The 23807-nt window shown below is 37.0% G+C and overlaps 1 protein-coding gene across 1 annotated transcript in view; it reads left to right on the plus strand.

Moving 5' to 3' along the window:
- LOC149951479 (uncharacterized) overlaps positions 1-23807 on the plus strand; it is a 98862-nt gene that overhangs the window by 60007 nt on the left and 15048 nt on the right. The window lies entirely within an intron of this gene.

Here is a 23807-nt window from a genome sequence, read left to right on the forward strand (position 1 = left end):
GCCCTTAATTTAGGTGGCCGGGTTACAATGCGTAGGAGGGTGGTGGCAAGCCCTTCAAGCCACGCGAGCCAACAGCTCAATACACTAACTATAACCGTTAACCTCAATCCAAGTTTTGAATGCCAGTTTTGACCGCCGAAGATAATTCTTGGTTCACACACGCGAAATCGCTTCACCCTGGTTCGCTTATAGCAAAGGCTTAACGTCATTTCAAATTATGACCAGAATTTTGAAAATACTAAATTGTATCCTAAAAACAATTCGTTAATCATGTTTACTAAACATACACTAATTTTGTTTGACATTATTTAGAATTTGATTCCCATTATTTGGGAAAATACGAGCAATTTTATTTCCTTGCCTTGTCGTTTTGAAAGCGATTCGAACCGACTTGGACGAGTTGCTTCCCGAACCAACACGAAGTGATTTCTTACGTTGGTTTTGAAAATAAAGCTGGTTTCACACTCGACGGAAAATTAGCAGCGTAAAGTTGAACGTTAGCGGTATATTGAATAGGAATCCATTTTCAGCTCGGCGTTTATTATCGTCTTTACGGCATATTTTCCGTCGAGTGTGAAACCAGCTTTAGTTATCTGAAACGAAGCGATTTTAAGGGTAAGTGTGAACCTGGCTGAAGTCGCCGTTTCCAAAAAAAAAAATTTCGAGAAGAGTCTGTTCGATTTCTCTAGAACGCTTTGATCAGATAGTGTAATAAATAGATAATTGTTCTATTTTATTCTCAGATGTAACCTTAAGAGTTCATTCATAGTCGAAGGGTTGGGTCTAATGTTCATACCTTTTTTTTATTATTTTTTAGAAGCTCGTTATGAGCGATTGTAACGGGTGGGACAATTCAGTCCGCTCGTCCATTTGATTAATCCGGTGCGAGGCATGTGTTACGGCCACGCCAACGGGGGGATACTTAGGTTGGGACACCCGTGGCGGAAGTATGACAACCACCCGTTGGGGGATTAGTGGTCGTCCTCACACGGCCATCCACAAATTCTGCCTCCCGGACGCCTGGGATTATAGGAGTGAGCCACTACTCCCGGCGTTCATACCTTTATTTTGGTATTCTAGAGCTTGCGGAAACGGATAAATTAACCACCAAAATTTCAATTAATTATAAAAAATTCAATTAACTGATTATTTATGGATATTATTCGCGGCTATTATACGACTTAATATAAGTTTTTATTCGGATAATTGCGTAGCTCATGGAAGGGGTCATTGCATCATTAGTTCCCATCGCGGATACCCATTCTTAGGAGGTTGTAATTTAGTAGAGGATTAGCTACCCCAAGGGTCGCTAGGCTCGAGCTGTATTAAGAACCTTACTTGGGTTGTTCTAACCTCGTCTTGGCCTCCCAACCTTTTGGCAAGTTCCGGACCATTAGGTTTAAGCCTACTCAGCCTGTTGCTTAATCCGCCACTGGTATCAAGTATAATACGGATAATTCTGTGACATTACTAGGTGTTTCCGGTAAGTCGTCGGGATAAGACATGACCTAGTTGGGTGGCGGAGTGGTTAGCACTTCACCTCGCAGCAAGAGGAGCCGGGTTTGATCCTAGCTTGTGGCACTGGGTGAGAAGTCGGAACCACTCCTTCCGCGTTGAGTTTGAAAATTCTCTCCCCACTGGTCTAAGGGGTTTCCCCCGAGCTCTTCGGTTTCCCTTTTACATAACAACATGTTGAGGCTAACGGTAATAGTAGCTTTTGGCCACCTGATTTAAAAGCCATTAAAAGATTACTTGGGACTAAAGTATTAGCCTAAGAAATCCAGACGAAATAAAACTAGACGAAATATTTAACAGTGCATTTTTTTACATTTACAGTGTAAAAGCTGCTTCGAAATAAAAAAACATTCATCATTAGCAAGAAACCATAATCTTAAACCCAGATAAAGTAGTACAAAATATAACTTCGATCCACCAACCGAAATAATAAACTAAAAAAAATTAACAAAATATTTGAATCATGTACGAGTAAGCCAGAGCTAACGAGAAACAAACTACATTAAAAAACTCTTCAGTATCTATTTGGGTAATGACGACTCAAATCCAGGGTCATATTAACAAGTAAGCCCAATGGGCGCCAAATCCTCCCAGCCCTAATGATGCCAAAAATGTAAACGTTATAATATATTTTCATGACAAAATAATTTCCAATTTATAATTAATTAAATAACTAAAATTAAATAGCTAATGTCAGGTTATGAGTAATTTTCAATAATTAATTACACTAATTAATTTAGACGATTTGTAGATAGAAAACAAAAATTTTCTTACAAGCGGGAAAATGATGAGTTACAAAAATAGTAGCTTATACCTTTTCAGATTATGCTTATAAAACTGGGTTTCCACTCTGTTTCATAAACAAAAGTTAATCTTCTATACTGAAATAAATATAAATAATAAATTTTAGTGAATTAAATTAATTATAAGCATCATCTGAAAAGTGTATAAGGTAGTCTCATTCTGTCTTGGCGCTCTAGCATAGTTCTTGTTGCCATTAAGTAGGCAGTGGAACAGGTTATATACCCATGGTGAAATTGTTGGGCCAAATTTTTTTATTTTCCGCTCTTTTTTTCATCCAAATAGACGGTCTAATAACAGGAGGGAAGGAATATGGGAAGAGTTGGCCCAAAAACTACTTTTTTTTTTCTCCGAAGACTTTTTTTTTGGGGAAATTTTTTCTTCCGCTAGAAAAGCCAATTTCTAATATTTGCCCAGACCGAATCCCCTTTTGAGGGGAAGTCTGCCAGAGGGAAAGAGAATTCTGATGAACTTGCCAGAAAAATCCCTATAAGAACAACTCGTCCACTAACCTCCTCCCGCAGAGCCCGTTGAGAATTACCCGCGCATCGCTTTGGGCGAAACGTAGTTAACGATTTAAGAAAATTCCCCGGTTCAGGTAGCCCGGCCCTATGGGTAATTGAAATATAACATTGGTAGTTTTCCGTTGATAATTTCCTAATCTCAATTCCTAGATAAAGTCTATTCCGAAAAGCTCTAGCATTTGTTAAATTCCCTTACGCTCTAAAAAAGACTTTAGAAAAATGCTAACTTGAAATATGCTTGAAAATCTGGAAGTAAATCAGTTTGCATTATCTCAAAATCAGTATAGGAAAACGGTTATCATTTCGAAAAAAAAGGACTTTAAAATCTCAAAATCATTTTGGTTTTGGTGAATCGCTTTTAGATTCAATTTACCTTAAGCAATATTTGAAAGCCCCAACACCTGGGTAGTTATAATAATAATAATAATAATAATAATAATAATCAGCTAGGCTAATAGCCAAGGCACCACCTTAGGCCCAAGTCATCTAGCGACTTTTAATGACCTGTGTCTCAAGAATATCCTAGTCATTAATTAATTTTAATAGCTTGCGAACTCTTTCAACGCTGATTTATTGGGATGGTACAATTAAAACCAGAGATTTTCTTGTCCTGTTCAAGATTAATTTATTTAAAAGTCTTAAGTAGATACAAAGAAGATGAAATATATCACGTTTTAAGGGTTATTTGCGGATTTTGGGAGGAACTGCGTAGGTCAAGGGTGCGCAAGTTTCCAATTCAAAAGATGGACATTTTGAAGATCGAGATGACCATTCTCAAGGTTGATAGCGTGATTTTTATAGTAGTCATTTTTATTATTAGATATTAGTATATTTTCGAGATACCCTTTTTAAATATATTTTCGAGATACCCCTTTTAAGTATATTTTCGAGATACCCTTTTTAAGTATATTTTCGAGATACCCTTTTTAAGTATATTTTCGAGATACCCTTTTTAAGTATATTTTCGAGATACCCTTTATAAGTATATTTTCGAGATACCCCTTTTTAAGTATACTTTCGAGATACCCTTTTTAAGTATATTTTCGAGATACCCTTTTTAAGTATATTTTCGAGATACCCTTTTTAAGATGGGCTTATTCAAGGTCGAGATCACTATTTGGCCACCTCTGTAATAAAGTTTGAACTTAATTAAATGAAGTTGTCGAAGACCATTTTTTTAGCTTTACTATAACAATACAATGTGATAATGAGTTGAGTTTTTACTCGTTCTGGTGGCAGAAAACGTTACTAAATATTTACCTAGTTTCCCCTTAAACCATTCGCCTAGGGAAATTTACCCAGCTCTGGTTAGAAACCATTTATTTGAGCGTTATTCTACAGTCAAAGGGTTTTCCCTTAGATAGTTCGCGTAGTGAAATTTAACCACACTCTGCGTGTTTTTCAGTGCACGAGCTTAATCTCTAATGTCCAATGTCTAATGCCGTTAGTTAATAGTTATATCGTTTTGTACCCCTATCTCCTCTTAAGTATTAAATGAAATAACTCTAAAATAACGCGTTTAGAGATAACGCCCTAAATGGCAAACCATCCGATATAACGCGTGGTTTCCGGCGAAAGCGACTAAATTCTTCGTCCTCCAACACATTACCCCGCGGACACATGCCACGATTAATTACCGCGGGTTGGGATCTGGTAATTTTTCAAGCTATTCGATCGGAAAGGTCGGCCGCATTTCGAGGGGGATCGGTTCAAGAAGGCGTTCGTATGTTCCCCAAATTAGGCGAATTGGGGTGAGTGACTCTTCAGCCGTGAACTCGACCGACAACGCTCTGATAACAAGCGCCATATTAACGCGAAACAACGCCTTCGGGATAAAAATAACAATAAACTAAATGAATCGTACAGTCGCAACACACCGAAAACCTGTTAGCCAAATATACGACGCGGCACCGATAACGGACCAACGCCGTTATCAACAGAATGACCAGATACAAGTGACGTCTTCCTGGCGCGCGTGGAAATGAATTTGATACCTTAAAGTCTCTCCAGCGTTTAAAATTTTACGTTTTCATGGCAAATAATAGGCGCTTCAATAAATGCCGCTCTCATTTTAGTTATTCCCCTACGCGCATGCGCGAGCCACTGATTAAAATAGTCACTCACGTGTTTATGTGAGTTTTATTTGTAAGGCTAAAGTTGATAGCGCGCACATTTTTCTCTTTCAGAAGGCGTGTGCGAAATTTAACGATATTTTCTATATGGAAATATTAAGTGGCGTGCGCTCTAAAATAACCATTACTGATATAACTTAATTGATTGAAATTGGATCAAATGTTGATATAACTTAATTGATTGAAATTTGATCAAATGTTGATATAACTTAATTGATTGAAATTTGATCAAATGTTGATATAACTTAATTGATTGAAATTGGATCAAATGTTGATATAACTTAATTGATTGAAATTGGATCAAATGTTGATATAACTTAATTGATTGAAATTGGATCAAATGTTGATATAACTTAATTGATTGAAATTGGATCAAATGTCGATATAACTTAATTGATTGAAATTGGATCAAATGTCGATATACCTTAATTGATTCAAATTGGTTCAAATGTTGATATAACTTAATTGATTTAAATTGGTTCAAATGTTGATATAACTTAATTGATTCAAATTGGTTCAAATGTTGATATAACTTAATTGATTCAAATTGGTTCAAATGTTGATATAACTTAATTGATTCAAATTGGATCAAATGTTGATATAACTTAATTGATTTAAATTGGATCAAATGTTGATATAACTTAATTGATTCAAATTGGTTCAAATGTTGATATAACTTAATTGATTCAAATTGGTTCAAATGTTGATATAACTTAATTGATTCAAATTGGTTCAAATGTTGATATAACTTAATTGATTCAAATTGGATCAAATGTTGATATAACTTAATTGATTCAAAAATCGTGTAAGACTATCAGTGTTTAAAAATCGACACCTAAAATGGCGTTACCACTGTGAAAGAATCTTCACCCCATAGCAAATCAGTCTATTTACAAGGCTATTCAAGCCTGCTGCCTAACTTATCTACTGTCTCTTTTATGGATAATAAAAGATGATAGCTCGGGTAGCTGTCGGTGATTATGGGCCGTTGCCTCCTTAGACCCATTAATGAATTCCGTCTATTGAGAGTGGCTGGTACTTCCCAGCCCTTCACACTTTTATATCCTATTAAACTGATCCTGGTTACGAAATTTAGCTTATCCGTACAGAGAGTCAGATATTTTCCGACAAAACCCGTCAAACTACTTTGGTGTTTTTTAGAATAATTTGGCTTTGCATTTTATGTATTTTTCTGACACAACTTACCTAAAAAAACATTTCACATTCCAGCCAACCAAACATAAAAAACACAAACTGTCCCGTTTTGAAACTCGACCCTAAAAATAGCGGAAACCTTTTGTCATATTTAGCCCCTTTAAAACCCCTCTATAACACCCCTTTCCCTTAGGTAGGCCTATTTGATTCAATTGTCAAAGATATGCCTATTGATCTAAAAAATAAAAACGTAAAGAAAAGATTCTATACGGCGTAAGGGGGAGATTTTGTCGCTCTGGGAAATTCTCGTTTTCGGACCACCATTTCGAGTTTGCTCCGAAAATCAATAAATGAAGAAAAAACATGGGCGACGGATGAAAGCGGCGTCAAGGCGAGATGGAGCCGAAGATATTTCCTTTCTTATCCCGCTTAGCGAGGAGGCTCGAGCGAGATGGATATTTGGAGGCCCTTTCCCCGAATTGAATGACAGGCCCCAGTCGCGCTGCGGGCATTGCGGCAGCCCTCAACATCCCAACGGACCTCGACGTCCGGACACGTGGCTAAAGCTACTAGCCAGGCGTCACACCTGATACGGTGGACATTCCTTATCGATCCTCATTCTGAGGGTCAGTTTCTTCCTCCTCCTTCGACTGACCTCACCCATTAACGCGCGCCATTGCATAATAAAACGATCGACTTTATTATTGTTATTATTACCAGGCTATTAGATCGAGTGAATGAGTTGAGACAACGCTCGGAATTGGGTTAACAATCGACAAAGTGCACGCGTGAGTGCCTGGGTAATGGCGTACGTGGACATTTTTGCGTTTATGCAAAGAAAGCAGAATATATCGATATATATTTCTGGTAAATAAAAAGATTCTTCACGGAGGGCTATTTCTAAATACCCGAAATCTTTATCGATACAAATTTCTGGTAAGGAAAATATTCTTCACAGAGGGCTATTTCTAAATACCCGAAATCTTGATCGATACAAATTTCTGGTAAGGAAAATATTCTTCATAGAGGGCTATTTCTAAATACCCGAAATCTTTATCGATACAAATTTCTGGTAAGGAAAAATATTCTTCACAGAGGGCTATTTCTAAATACCCGAATTCTTTATCGATACACATTTCTGGTAAGGAAAAATATTCTTCATAGAGGGCTATTTCTAAATACCCGAATTCTTTATCAATACACATTTCTGGTAAGGAAAAATATTCTTCATAGAGGGCTATTTCTAAATACCCGAATTCTTTATCGATACACATTTCTGGTAAGGAAAAATATTCTTCATAGAGGTCTATTTCTAAATACCCGAATTCTTTATCGATACACATTTCTGGTAAGGAAAAATATTCTTCACAGAGGGCTATTTCTAAATACCCGAATTCTTTATCGATACACATTTCTGGTAAGGAAAAATATTCTTCATAGAGGGCTATTTCTAAATACCCGAATTCTTTATCAATACACATTTCTGGTAAGGAAAAATATTCTTCATAGAGGGCTATTTCTAAATACCCGAAATCTTTATCGATACACATTTCTGGTAAGGAAAATATTCTTCACAGAGGGCTATTTCTAAATACCCGAATTCTTTATCGATACACATTTCTGGTAAGGAAAAATATTCTTCATAGAGGTCTATTTCTAAATACCCGAATTCTTTATCGATACACATTTCTGGTAAGGAAAAATATTCTTCACAGAGTTCTATTTCTAAATACCCGAATTCTTTATCGATACACATTTCTGGTAAGGAAAAATATTCTTCACAGAGGGCTATTTCTAAATACCCGAATTCTTTATCGATACACATTTCTGGTAAGGAAAAATATTCTTCATAGAGGTCTATTTCTAAATACCCGAATTCTTTATCGATACACATTTCTGGTAAGGAAAAATATTCTTCATAGAGGACTATTTCTAAATACCCGAATTCTTTATCGATACACATTTCTGGTAAGGAAAAATATTCTTCATAGAGGGCTATTTCTAAATACCCGAAATCTTTATCGATACACATTTCTGGTAAGGAAAATATTCTTCACAGAGGGCTATTTCTAAATACCCGAATTCTTTATCGATACACATTTCTGGTAAGGAAAAATATTCTTCATAGAGGTCTATTTCTAAATACCCGAATTCTTTATCGATACACATTTCTGGTAAGGAAAAATATTCTTCATAGAGGTCTATTTCTAAATACCCGAATTCTTTATCGATACACATTTCTGGTAAGGAAAAATATTCTTCACAGAGTTCTATTTCTAAATACCCGAATTCTTTATCGATACACATTTCTGGTAAGGAAAAATATTCTTCATAGAGGTCTATTTCTAAATACCCGAATTCTTTATCGATACACATTTCTGGTAAGGAAAAATATTCTTCACAGAGTTCTATTTCTAAATACCCGAATTCTTTATCGATACACATTTGTGGTAAGGAAAAATATTCTTCATAGAGGGCTATTTCTAAATACCCGAATTCTTTATCGGTACACATTTCTGGTAAGGAAAAATATTCTTCACAGAGTTCTATTTCTAAATACCCGAATTCTTTATCGATACACATTTCTGGTAAGGAAAAATATTCTTCACAGAGGGCTATTTCTAAATACCCGAATTCTTTATCGATACACATTTCTGGTAAGGAAAAATATTCTTCACAGAGTTCTATTTCTAAATACCCGAATTCTTTATCGATACACATTTGTGGTAAGGAAAAATATTCTTCATAGAGGGCTATTTCTAAATACCCGAATTCTTTATCGATACACATTTCTGGTAAGGAAAAATATTCTTCATAGAGGTCTATTTCTAAATACCCGAATTCTTTATCGATACACATTTCTGGTAAGGAAAAATATTCTTCACAGAGGGCTATTTCTAAATACCCGAATTCTTTATCGATACACATTTCTGGTAAGGAAAAATATTCTTCATAGAGGGCTATTTCTAAATACCCGAATTCTTTATCGATACACATTTCTGGTAAGGAAAAATATTCTTCACAGAGTTCTATTTCTAAATACCCGAATTCTTTATCGATACACATTTGTGGTAAGGAAAAATATTCTTCATAGAGGGCTATTTCTAAATACCCGAATTCTTTATCGATACACATTTCTGGTAAGGAAAAATATTCTTCACAGAGTTCTATTTCTAAATACCCGAATTCTTTATCGATACACATTTCTGGTAAGGAAAAATATTCTTCACAGAGTTCTATTTCTAAATACCCGAATTCTTTATCGATACACATTTCTGGTAAGGAAAAATATTCTTCACAGAGGGCTATTTCTAAATACCCGAATTCTTTATCGATACACATTTCTGGTAAGGAAAAATATTTTTCACAGAGTTCTATTTCTAAATACCCGAATTCTTTATCGATACACATTTCTGGTAAGGAAAAATATTCTTCACAGAGGGCTATTTCTAAATACCCGAATTCTTTATCGATACACATTTCTGGTAAGGAAAAATATTCTTCATAGAGGGCTATTTCTAAATACCCGAATTCTTTATCGATACAAATTTCTGGTAAGGAAAATATTCTTCATAGAGGGCTATTTCTAAATACCCGAAATCTTTATCGATACAAATTTCTGGTAAGGAAAATATTCTTCACAGAGGGCTATTTCTAAATACCCGAAATCTTTATCGATACACATTTCTGGTAAGGAAAAATATTCTTCACAGAGGGCTATTTCTAAATATCCGAATTCTTTATCGATACAAATTTCTGGTAAGGAAAATATTCTTCATAGAGGGCTATTTCTAAATACCCGAAATCTTTATCGATACAAATTTCTGGTAAGGAAAATATTCTTCACAGAGGGCTATTTCTAAATACCCGAAATCTTTATCGATACACATTTCTGGTAAGGAAAAATATTCTTCACAGAGGGCTATTTCTAAATACCCGAATTCTTTATCGATACAAATTTCTGGTAAGGAAAATATTCTTCATAGAGGGCTATTTCTAAATACCCGAAATCTTTATCGATACAAATTTCTGGTAAGGAAAATATTCTTCACAGAGGGCTATTTCTAAATACCCGAAATCTTTATCGATACACATTTCTGGTAAGGAAAAATATTCTTCACAGAGGGCTATTTCTAAATACCCGAATTCTTACCAGATGACTGTCCGAATGAATATTTATTACCTCTTTCTATTTTGTACAAATCCCTTATAAATCAGGGAGGAATCCAATTAAAATAAAACCAAAACTACACTATCTCTGCTTCCGCAATATGCATATAATATATAAAGATGAGTGTTTGTATATACAGGGTTTACACTAAAAAACGATCCAGGGCGAATATCTCAGAAACAGTTTTCTCTAGGAATTTAAATTTTTTACGCAGGGGGCCAAGGAAAAATGATAACCTCGATGACCTTGAACAATGTCTTCAAGGTCATCCAAAAACTATCTAGAGAACCGTAAGTGTTAGAAAGTTGGTTCCAATTATAAAACTGTTCCCCGTCACGTTTTATGTCTACATAGCGTAAACATGATCGGATTCGACCAATAGTAAGTCGAGAAAGATTTTACCAAAATCACAAAGCTTGTATGAGGGAAAATTGCAAGACAGCGCAATAAACAAGCCGTGCTACATTATCGAAATTTTCTAGACAATCGCATCATGGTAGGAGATTTTAATACTCGGAAAATTGTATGACCTTGAACCATGTCTTCAAGATCATACATTAGGATTAGAGCAAACATTCCTAGAGAAAACGGTTTTTGAGATATTCGCCCTGGATCGTTTTTAGTGGACACCCTGTATAGGAATCTACAGTTTTCTACTAAGGTCGACCACATTTGGTAAACTATCTCATGGTACCCTGACTGTGGTTTGCGACGGTTAAGGTCGGCAAACCAACTTTAATTAATTGAATTAATTTAATAATGAGGTATATCCGCTAAAGACGCTTGCATAAACTCTATTTATGTCTTTTTAAAAGTTCCACGCGCGTCTTGATATTTTAGCGTAAATGGGCTCGAGCGATTTCGCGCGTGCTCCCCGAGCCTTTCACGCTAAAATATTAAAGAGCGCGTGGAACACTTTAACAAGTTGAACAAGACATTAGTTCTTTAGGCATACTACCAAAAAAGCCTCAATTATTGCAATTTTTTTTTAAACCTTCTTCTATAGACACTAGGTCGTATAATAAAAGGCAAATTATTATGTAATCAACGTACAATTGGGTAGTTAGTTAGTTATATTGGGTACGGTGCCATGCGTGAAAAATTTTTATTTTTAATGGCCGAAAATTATTTTAGAAATTGATTTTTTTTAATAAATCAGTGAGTATTTATTCCCTTCCCATCATATATTTTAAACTGGCGCCATCTAGTATAAATAAAAGCGGCTATATCGAACCTTTAATGGCTTCGCTCTAAATGTTTGTTTCCCTTAAGCGATTTTCGAACCGGACTATTAATTTAAAGTTTAAATTAGCACCATCTAGGAGAAAGTAAAAGCAGAAAAATCGACCTCTAATGGCTTCGCTCCAAATATTTGTTTCCCCGTAAGCAAATTGTAAATCGCAACTGCTGTTCAGAGTTATTTCGATGGTTTCTTCAAAGTAAGCAGTATTTTTCACTTATGGGCTAGCTTTGGGTAGGTTTCTCTGTCACGTAAGTGTAGAAATTGATTAATTCATAATTGTTTTATCCCCCGTTATATCCCGGACAAATAAAGTAACGGACCCAAATCGTAAAACAAACCCCCATTCTTCAAATTGTAGCCAGCGCTCCTACCGACAGATTGGTGAAACTTTTCTACGTAATTCGAGAATTGAGAAGCCTAAGATATTAGGTCTAACGTTGTTGCCTATATTGTTGTTTCATATTTGGGTGGAAATCTTTGCAATATTGGCCACCGTGGCGCTACAAGCGGGACTATTCTAAATGAACAAAGCAACGAGTCCAATAGTTTATTAGTCTACTACACATTTTGCACTAGATTGGCGAAAAAACTACTTAAATTTAAAATCTTATCAGCGTTCGTCATCGTAAATTTAAAATGGAATAAAAATTCCATTTTGCTCACTACCATCATAGGTCAAACAAGAATGCTTTGAAGTTAACCAAAAATGTAACCATTGTTTTCATCATTCCTGGAATAGATTTTCCACCTACACGGAGATCGTACCAGCTAGGAGCAACAAACACAACACCTCACACAAGGAGAACGCAACCCATAAAAGGTCATGCAGTTTCTTGTATACAGTTTTCATTGGTTTGAAGATTAACACCCGCTGCCATTAGAAGGTAAAAATTCGGAAATTGTGTTCTCCCTTTCCGTGAAACGGTCAGCGTAAAGGCTCGTCCAATGAAAGTTGTACACAACACTGCGTTAGCGTGTTTAAAGGGTAGCTGCGTTCTCCGTGTGTGGGGTACAATGCATTTGTTGCTCCTAGGTACCAGAGTGATTGGCAAGATCTGGTCGAGAAGAAACGAATTCTGGGGCGTTGGGGACAATTGAGAACTAAACCTTCGATCACTGGATAAAGGAGTTTTCTCCCGAGTTCTTCGGTTTCCTCTCTCCATAAAAACTTGTTGAGTAAGTGCAGGGAGCTCTTGGCTCGCGTGACATGAAGGGCTTGCCACCACCCTCCTACGCATTGTAACCCGGCCACCTGTTTAAAGGCATTATAAGTCACTAGATGACTTGGGCCTAAAGTGGTGCCTTGGGTATAAGCCTAGCTGATTATTAACCTTTATCTAGTTAGTGCCAAATTCAAAATTGTATTCGCTCTTGCAAATTCATTCATATATGAGCTGTACATATTGTAAATAGCTGTAATATTTGTCATATCCATCTTTTTGTTTTATTTTTCCAAATTCTTCAGTTTTTTGCCAAATTTATTCAAACTAAATTATTGTATATAATATGTTTTTGCCGATGGAAAATGTAAATGGGATTTGTTCTTTAACAACGAGTTAATAAATATTAATTCAAATGTTCATTCATTCATTCAGTACTCCCTAGCGAGAGCGAGAGAAAAGGGGCGTGGTTTTCCTTCAGGGGATCACCAGTCGACACATATTATCTGTTCAGTCAAATACATTCTTGGAAAAAAATATAGTTCCATTTCACTGAGAGCTTTTCGTGACACAAACTATCGAACTTTTTACACCATTTTTTTTAAACTCCTTCGGGAATGCGAACAAAACCTTCGGGTAAAGTAGCGAGGTAAAAATAAAAGCGATGGGTTCATAGCTGGAATTATTGGATGTCAATGGAACCGGTAAAAGTGCACTTCGTGGCGTTTTTTGCTCCCCTTCGCTGTCTCCGGCCCGGGTAAGCTATAATGTAAGTCTGTCGGATTTAGTATCCGCGAATTCGGATAAAAGCAAGGTGCCCCCTTTTTTCGAAGCCGGATTCCATTTCGAACCGAAAGAGAGGAAAAAAGTACTAGAAAATGCCTACAGATATAAAACTTCCCAGAATAGACTCGACAAGGGATGTAACACTAGACGTATCTCAAAAACAAAATACTAGAGTTAGACCAACAACGAAAAATATAAAAGGTGAAAACGCGTTATATCGTGTAAAGTTATTGTTATTTTTATAACGAAATTCGGGTCTGCTTTTTTGGTAAGAGAATAAAAATCTGCGGTCTAGACCTTGCTTTGCTTTTTGCTCCGCAATTATCGTTAACGTTAAGGCTGGTTTTCACTAGGGCACTAAACGCCACAAGTCCAATCATGGGCAAAATCGCTAGTGATTTTGAGAGATTCACTCTCCCTCAAGAGTGAGAGTGGAACTAAAAAAAATCTTCACTCTTTCCCACATTCGCTTTTCGACACTCGCCGAGTGCACTCTTCTTCAAAGAGTGAGATTAGTCAAGGTCACTAATTTCACTCATATTCTTTGCGGAAAACCTGAAATTTAAGTCGGGAAATTTGAATTCGTTCCAAAAAGTATATTTTAGCCTCCCTTCCCGTTAATAGATGGCACCACGCACTCCAGTAATGTCATTAATTTAAATTTAAATTCGAATTTCCCGCCTTCTTTTAATAGTCTTGAAAATCGACAAGAGTGAAAGAGCTGACCTTGACCACCTTCACTCTTTTCCCGCGACCTCACTCGGCGATTGTCGAAAAAGTGGAGTTTTTTATTTGGAGAAAAGTGTGGGGAAAAACCACTCCGAGTTTTGCCCAACTGTGGCCACAACGGTGAGAGTCGACGCAAAAATATTGCATGATAGGCCTAACGGAAATATTTAGCGTCGACGTTTTTGCCCTAATGAAAACCAGCGTTTTTTTATTTTTTACCAAATGGCTATGATGAATCCAAAACGAAGAAACACTCAGCAAAAATAGTGGACTTTGGTTTCCTCCATATTAGCCTAGAGTTCCATTCCTAGGGACGACCTTGGGTGCTAGGGAGGTTTCGTAAAGGCTTTAGACATGCTCAGGAATATATTTTACCAATAATGTATTTTTTTACCAGTAGAGAGAATTATAATATTGAGAAAGGTCAGCACTTTCGCCTCGCAGCAAGAGGGGTTTTCCCCCGAGTTCTTCGGTTTCCCCCCTCCATATAAACTTGTCGAGGTTAACGGTAATAGTTAGTGTAGGGAGCTGTTGGCTCGCGTGGCACGAAGGGCTTTCCACCACCCTCCTACGCGTTGTAACCCGGCCACTTGGATTAATGGCTTTAAAAGTCGCATGATGACTTGGGACTAAGGTGGTGACTTGGTATTAGCCTAGCTGAGGTGTACACTTCAATCGCTGCACCTTTAGGGAACCAATTGGATTTTAGGAGGAAAAATGTTGTATCTCTTAGATTGACGTATCTAGTTCTACAGTAGTTCACCTTTCTTGTCTGAACGGGTACTTCTCTCGTAAGAGGTATTTTATGTCCTTCTGATATCACTACATGGTGTAAATGGGAAACGATCTCGAAAATAAACAAAAACATTATACTAAAAAGTAACTAGTCGAAACCGGGTGGTTTTAACCTTCAAAATGGTGATCATTTTAATTGATGACGGAGCGAAAAACCTAGTGTTGTTAATTTTCCGTAGAATTAAAATGCGGAAAATTTTCCGCAAATCGGAATAATAAAAAATTCAAACATAAATTACTTTTTTAGGGTTTATAATGTTTTTAACTTTTTATCGATATAAAATGTCTAATATCAGTAAACATACTACGAAACATTAATAGTCTTACGTTGTTAATCAGTTTAAACTAGTCTAGAGGTTTAGTTTTACTTTCAGTTTCGAAAAAATTAGGCGAAAATGCCACTTTATTGAAATTTGCAAGCGTAATTAGACTAATCATGGAATAAAAACTTTATTTTTATTTTTTTCGGAAAAATACGGAAATGTTCCAGAAAAAAGGCCTTGGTCGTTTTCCGGAAAATTTTCCGACCTAATATTTCATAGAGTTCAGGTAAACGGATAAATTAACCGCCACAAATTCTAATTAATCATAAAAAATTCGATGAACTGTTTATTTATGGATATTAATCGCGACTATTATACGATTTAATACTCAACAAATAAGTTTTTATTCGGATAATTTTCGGATATGGATATAAAAGAAATTTGTTATCCGAACGGCGAGCCCAATAATTTCTACCGCATTGATTCTTCTTCCAGTGAGTCATCGGAGAAATACCATAAGGAAGATGCGGTTGATGTACAAGACCACCGAAAAGGAACAAAAATTATAAGAGCGCCCGGAGAAAAAGATATAATTTCTGTCTGAGGCCATTCTGCGTCTCAGTTTCCGCGCGGGCTATCGTCTTTTATCCGTAATCCCCAGGACAATCCTAAAAAATATGAAAATAATGATAGTGATAAAAAATATCTCGCTTAGAAAATCTGAGCCCAATAACACGGTGCATAAATGTTATCATAAGTTTATAAGATATCTCTTACGGGATAAGTATTCATCTACCTATCTTGCTAATGGCATTCGCTTGAAACACAGGATATCGCTCAAGGTCATTTAGGGCTCGGCGTTCGGATATGAAATTTTCCGTTCATTTCTTTTATATCCATATCCGAAAATTATCCGAATAAAAACTTATTTCTTGCGTATTAAATCGTATAATAATTGCCAGTATTATTCATAATTAAACAGTTCATCAAATTTTTTATGATTAATTGAAATTTTGACGGTTAATTTATCCGTTTCCCCGAGCTCTTTTATCCAGAATCTGCGTATTAATGGCTTGGATGGACACTTATGTCGTAAGAGATATTACAGCAACGAAATTATTGGAGAAGTAATAAACGAACAAGCAAATTATTTCTTCTAACTCCCAGTAATATATTAATAACCGGATTCAACGTGTAGTTGACAAGCAATAACACACCAAACGTTTCGTGAAATACGGCATTATCAGCTATTTTTCAATCAGGAAATTATATTTATATACACTTGGAATGTGTAAGGCTAAATTGCCACTCGGAGAAAAGGGCGGGGCATAAACGACATCACATGTATTCTTAATGTTTTTGGTTTGACGCCGTTGCTAAGAAACCACCAACGCGAAAAAATAAAATAAGCAGCAAATGGATTTATGAAACCCGGATTCGTGCTCACACTGAAGTTCTTGTCTGATTTATAATGTTATTCGCAAAACTTGTCACTTGAATAAGATGGGTTCAAAGTCATGTCAACTTCATGTCCATTTGAGCCAAGGCTTAAATTCGAATCGTCGCATAGTGAAACATTTCGGTTTAAAACTAATCCGTTTTTATTTAAGTCATCAGGGCCATCAAAGTCTTCCTCATACATTCCTAGTGTATGTAATTTCCTCATACAAAAAGCTATTACATACAATACCCAAGAGGATTGAATGTAAAATCCGAGATTATGTTGTATCGCGATAGCTAGCCCCTGATTGTCAGCTTCTCCCTGAACACTGGAGATCGGCAGTGGGCGATACTTCTACAGGCGCAGTAGCTCAAAAGTAGACATCGGAATAATTTATAACTTTCTAAAACGGGGGAAGCACCAGCCACCTGCAACCCATTAAAATCGTGACATCGCAATAGGGGTAACTAAAAACCGACTTGCGTCAGCCATGAAAGTATGTTTCTTTCCCCTAAACTCAAGAGAGGAATCATAAAAAATAGACGTATTTTTTTTGGGGTTTCCACCAAACACATATAGCTTCAGACAATAGGAAAATCAAAAACTCATTTTTGGCCCCAACGAAGCGGAGACGGTGACTATATACGCAACATTCCCTTCTCTCTGGCAGTGTCCTATATGACACGTCGCTTCTCCCCATACTCGTTTTTCATCCGAGCACCCAGGGACTATTAAAAGCCGTTAGGGTCCAAATGCTCCGTGCAAGCGGCGTGTGGGAGCCGGGTCATGGTACCCTGCGTAGCAACCCTTCGGGGAAAATCGCTGGATATCTCTTACAGCAACGGGCTAGTGGCGTTATTGGCTCTCTCGGGGGGCCCGCGATGCGACTAGAGAGAAGCATCGGGGAAGCCCCAAGACAGCCATCTTGCCCGATGGGACGCCAGAGACTTTCAAGTCGATATTTTGGAGTATTTTTTATTGAGTAAAAAATAACAGGGAGGTAGGCTAGAGATGACTTTGCACGCTGTAAGTAGCGCTAGTTTTGCGGGGATCGACCAGGGACGGGGTTCGATCGGAGGGGCAGATGAGCATTAAAAAATGCTTTGCATACGGAAAAAGCAATCGGCTTTGTTTTTCTCATTTGTCACAGACGCTTGTTTAAGCCTTCTCTTATTCGAAGATAAATGGAAAAGAATTAAATAACTATTTACATATTTTCGAAGGAAATTTTACCTTTTTAGGATTTGCACGAACATTCTTTTTGTAAGGTTCTGTTTTAACTATACGAGGATATTGGGTAAAAAGAATATGTTGGGGATAGTTCCACACCAAACTACTAACACTGAACCAAAAGTTTATAAAACTTAGGTTAAATCTTTTTCGTCAGTCAAAATTAAATAATAACCACTTTTTTAAATTATACGTTTAGCAGCGTTGATTTGGTCTGGCACGGCTCTAGTTAATCTTATGACGTCATACAGGAATTCATACCTCTACTTGGAATGTTTATTTTCGTCTCGATGTGGCTGACGGTTTTTTGGACGTCATTATGTTAACTCAACAAACCACAACGTTCGAGGGGAGCGCGCGCAGAGGGGATTTTTTTTTCTCGTAGGCGGGGCAAAGCCGTCATAGTAATCTTACCATACGCGATACGGCAGGATAAGCATTCCAAGTAGAGGTATGGATTCCTGCGTCATAAGACGAAAAATACCGATTTGGCTGATAGAAAGATTTGAATTTTTAGAATGGTTTTCTTTACCAACTTCCACGGTGATCAACAGGCTCTGCAGCACTTCCTGGTTACAAATAATCTCCCAGAGAAATTTTTACTATTAATTATGAACTTTTAGGTCTCTCAAAAGATACAACTGTAGAGGGCACTACTACCACAATTTTTAATAATTCAATTGAACTATGGATATTTAACCTAACAACTCTACTAATGTTTTGAATTAAACCTCGTCTATTGAAATATATATTAGTCGTAAGTACGCGTAAACCTATAGATTCTTGTCTAAACTTTTACGTAACGTAGAAAAGTCCAGAGTTAATAAAATTTGTTATTTCGACAGAAGAATTTCATAAATACCAGATAAATAAATACAAATTTCAGTTTAAATCGTGATCTAATCTTCAACCAGTTTTACTGAACTTGCTCGTTTCCGCTGGGAAATCTACAACTTGCATTGCTGACTCGAAAATTCCCAAAGGAACCGTTGCGTAAAACCTACTTATAATAAATATATCTAAAATCTATCCCCATGCTGCTTTTTGTTTGTTGTCCAACGGGTCATGCAGAAAAAGCCAAAGACACTTCAATAAAAGTCATTCAACGAGCCTGGACGTGCAAGCTAGTCTTTACGTGGTCCTTGTGAGAGCTAGTTTCCAATAAAATGGTGAAAGCGTCGACTCAAACTCGTCTGAGATTTTTTGCGTCAACGAGAATAACTTCTGTTAAGCCTAACTGAGATTTTTTGCGTCAACGAGAATAACTTCTGTTAGGCCTAAATGAGATTTTTGCGTCAACGAGAATAACTTCTGTTAGGCCTAAATGAGATTTTTGCGTCAACGAGAATAACTTCTCTTAGGCCTAACCGAAGTAAAAAGAGAATCTTTTATGGAAAAGCTTATTGAAAATTTACTTGTTGCTGTACACACTGGAAATCAACCTTACATGATACCAGAACAAAAAGGTAGAAGACTAGTGTATTTAACTCAACTTTATCAACAGTTACATAAGCGGCTACACCGCTTAAATATATGTAAGAACAATTAAAAATGTTTTAAATGGTCATCTAGTATTATTTGATAAAGTGAGGCATCAAATTGTAAAGATGAACTGAAGTCTTAAGGGATTTGTACCGTGTCTGTAGTATCGTCCAATCACTTTTCCTTCTTCTTCGTGTATCTTGGTTTATCACAAAAGCTACCAAGTGAAGGCTTTATCCGTCACAAAAGCCTCGAACACACCACAGCATAGACCCACTAATTAACTAGTTTTAGCGGGTATCCATATTGCGAGGATTTGGAGTCTGGCTTTGCTGTAAGACAGGATATAAGAAGAAGTAAAAGTGTTTCGATGATGTACAGGGTGTTTCGAAAGGTTATGCAAAAAAATAAGGAATTAAGGAGTTGTAGAGGGTGAGTTGACAAGTATGCCTGTTTTTCCCCATTTTCCTACGATGAGTTAAAAGAGCGCCAGAAAGCGAACAAAATGTTGTGTGTAACACTTTTTTTTATATAAATTAAGTTTTATTGGGAGCATATGGCATCGGGGCCTTCACACCATTTTTTCAAAGTTAGAAAGATGTTGTTGGTGCATGTGACAACGTGGCCTTATCAGTATCCTATTTGGAACAAAGATGGCGCCATATTTCATTTCACTTCACTAGAAGTAAACAATTTGAAACAATTTTTGCTTAACGAAATTTTGACCCACACGTCGGGAAGAGACGTAGACGTTCGTGTTTACGCTTGGAAATGGATTGCTTAAACTCTCTTTTAACAATAAATACCTTTATTAATATAAAATTACATATTTTGTAGTAAAAAATTTATTTTTTGCCGGTTGACACGCGAAATCCTAATTACAATTTGTGGAGCGTGTGAACTAAAACTCAACGTGTTTGGCGAACCAGAGTCGAAACTGGTTTTCCCTATTTTCATGTTTTAGTCTTTTCCCGTTGTTCTAGCGTACGGGAAAACGACATTACACATGGAAAAATTTGCCGGATTTTACCGTGGCGAGAGCTGCCAGTAAACTAGGAAATGGTGGACCTTTTTTTCAAGCGCGTTGGGCTCGACCAATCAGCGAGCGTTATACCGCCACGTGGTAGACGCAAAAATTCGTAGGCCTACTTTTAAAGATCAAATTCTCACCTTATGTCACATGACAGCGTAACTCACGGTGATTGGTCGAGCTGAAAGTACTTAAAAAAACCGGGAAAATAAAGGAGAGATATTTCAACATTTTTTTTCTCAATTTTCTCGTTTACCGGCAGCCTGGAGGCGGTAAAATCCGGCAAATTATTTCCGTGTGTACAGTCGAGTTCCCGCGCGTAAGAACAACGAGAAAATAGAGACAATCAGGAAAACGTTGTCCGTGCGAACCAGCCTTAAAGGGGAATGGCCAAGCTTTTCCAAATATGCCATTATTTCCGTATCAAAAGATTAACAAGACGTTCAATATAGTAACACGTACCTTCTTTTGTCTTGAAAAAATAGCTTTTGGCTCAAAAAGTTGAAACGAAAAATAAACGCCAGGTGTTTGGGCAGGCCCGGACTGGCCATAGGGCAGATCGGGCAAATGCCCGATGGGCCGGTGTGGTCAAAGGGCCGTGAGGCCATCTAGCCAGCATGACAAGTAGTGTTTTTGTGGGAAGTAGGGGCCGACGTTTCTAAAATGCCCGGGCCGGTTTTAGGTCCCAGTCCGGACCTGTGTTTGGGTTTGAATTTTCGCCGCCATCTTAGGGGCTGCCGCCAGCGCCCCTAACCCCGTATGAGCGATTTGCGAACTATCCTAAATTTAAAATCGCTCAATTTAGGCTTAAGTCTTTTATAACTGGAACGCGCCGCGCGTGCAAAAAAAATTTGCGTCTTCAGCAGCGCGCACTTTTACGTTGTTTTTCTGTCTCACCGATTTTCCACCAGGTGTCGCGGCGGACGCGCGCTTTTCGATTTCCCGAAATTTCTTTATATTATTAAAAATTAACTACTCAATATTTTAGTTTTTAATGGGCTATAGGGCTGTCTAACTGGCTAAAGCTTTACCGTTCCCCTTTAAGTTGTAATTTCTTTATAGTCCAGGCAGTGAGTGAAGAAAAGTTGACGCAGACATTGAAAGAGGTTAAAATGGCAACTACTGTCGTCTAGCGTGGATTACCCGGAATGAGTGGAGGTTTTCAATACACCCAAACTCTAGCTATTAAGTGACTCGGAAATAATCGCAAACGTAGACGTCGTCTAGCTAAGAGATAAACTTCATTAGGCATATCTGAGATTATTGGTCGATACGAGACCTGGAGAGTCGTGGTTGGAATCTTATCCTAGTCTGAAACTTAAACGAAGTTTATTTGGGCCAACACGTCGATTTTAAGAGGACCCGGAAGTAACTCATCAAGTTCATTTGTGCGCCCACAATCCAGGCCCTTTACCCACTCGCTCATACCGGTAAAAGTCTCTTCATTCCAACTAGGAGCAACAAACACATCACTGCCAAACACAAGGAGAACGCAACCCGTCAAAAGTCGTGCATTTTATCGTGTACAGTTTTCATTGATTAGACGCTTGAGCGCCTGCTGCTGTCAGAGGGGAAAATTCGGAAATTGTCTTCCCCCTTTCCGTAAAACGTTCAGCGTAAAGGCTCGTCCAATGAAATTTGTACACAACACCGCGTTAGCGTGTTTAAAGGCTAGCTGCGTTCTCCTTGCGTTTGTTGCTCCTAGGTTTGAGGGGAGAACTTTCTCCACCCCAAAGAAAACAAAAACCTGTCTTGGCAGACAGACATGACATACGTGGCGTAGCCTCGTAAACTACGTTTACGTTTCTTTTGGTTTGTTAATAGCGCCATCTTTTGAATACTAATGTGTTAGTTTTTTCCTTGTGTTATTCTCCTTCCTTGGCTGTTAGGGCTTGTTACCGTACGAGTGAAGCAATAAAGAAAATTTATAACTTTCTCAACTTTCCCAGGGATAATTAAGGGCACATATATGTTTATTGACGATGACCCATTGCCATTTTTAGTTTTTTGTTAATTTGTATTTGGTTAGGAATTCCTTTTTGTAATTTCTTTCACTGAAGCCTCGTTTTCATGGTCGATCGTTGAACAGAAAATGTTTGCTTAAACAAAAACTAGTAAAAGTCAAGCGGATTTTGTTTACGCTTCTGCGTCATTTTCCGTTTAATCTTACGCTTGGCTATTTTCATGGAAAATATTTTATTTTATTCGTAGAACCATAAGTGTATAATATTGTACCATAAGTGTGACACTTCCTATTCTTCGCTCTCTCACGCGTCACTCGTAGCCTTTCACAGCGCGTCGCTAGGGGGATATTTGTTTCTTGTGATGACGTCACTCCGTGACTAGCTCTCAGTAAAATATTCCTAAAAGTTACAAACTTACGGAACAATATTATTGACTTATGGTAGAACATATAGAAGAAGAATAGCAAATCTAGGTTGAACAAGGCTTAAAAATGTGTCATTGGATTAATAAATATAATAAATAATATTTTTACCAGAAGATAATTAACCTAAATTACTCAGAGAAGTTGCAACTCCTCTTTTATATGTTCTGTGGTTTATTGTTGATGAATATTTATCAGACCACATTATCGCGGGGATATTGATGATTTTAAGCGTGGAATAGAATATAGAGCTGGAAATATCAAATGCATTCTGATCGCGCTTAAAGCAACTGTCGGCTCAATCATTGCCACCTGTATTTTGATAAGGCCCTTACGTAATCAGATAACCATTTATAATTATTATAATTAGACAACTTATACTCTACTTAGTGGACTTTAAACGAAAATATATATCCCACATAAAATATATTGTAAAAAATTACTATAATTTAAGTTGTTCTCAAATGTAGCTTAAGCATCTTGTTTTTTTATTTAGATGCTATCGACATCTGTTGATAAAGGAGCTAGTACACGTCGAGCCGACACTTGCTTTAAACAACGAAAACATGCTACATTTCCTGAGCTATCAGTATCTTGAGAATTAAAAATTTGTAGCTAATGTGAAAAAACCAATCTACTTTTGCTGTGTTAATCCGCTGAAAATTGACCATGAAAATGAGGCTTTAGTGTCAAAGAAATAGTACTAATGTTACTAAACGTGGGATTTTCAGTATGTGACCGAAAATTTGAAGTTCGTCAGGGCTAAAAAGTGTTAGTATTTATTTAGTGTTTCATTGTGTAAGTGGTTTCACTGACGGTGAAAGAAATAGTACTAATGTTACTAAACGTGGGATTTTCAGTATGTGACCGAAAAGGTCTTTAAGGCTAAAAGGTGAAATTTTTTTGTCCTATTATTGAAATAAATAACTGATTTCTAAAAACCAAACGTAAAGAATATCACTAA

The sequence above is a fragment of the Leiobunum rupestre genome, chromosome 3 (assembly GCF_980474605.1).
Source record: "Leiobunum rupestre chromosome 3, qqLeiRupe1.1.hap1, whole genome shotgun sequence".
NCBI lineage: Eukaryota > Metazoa > Arthropoda > Arachnida > Opiliones > Sclerosomatidae > Leiobunum > Leiobunum rupestre.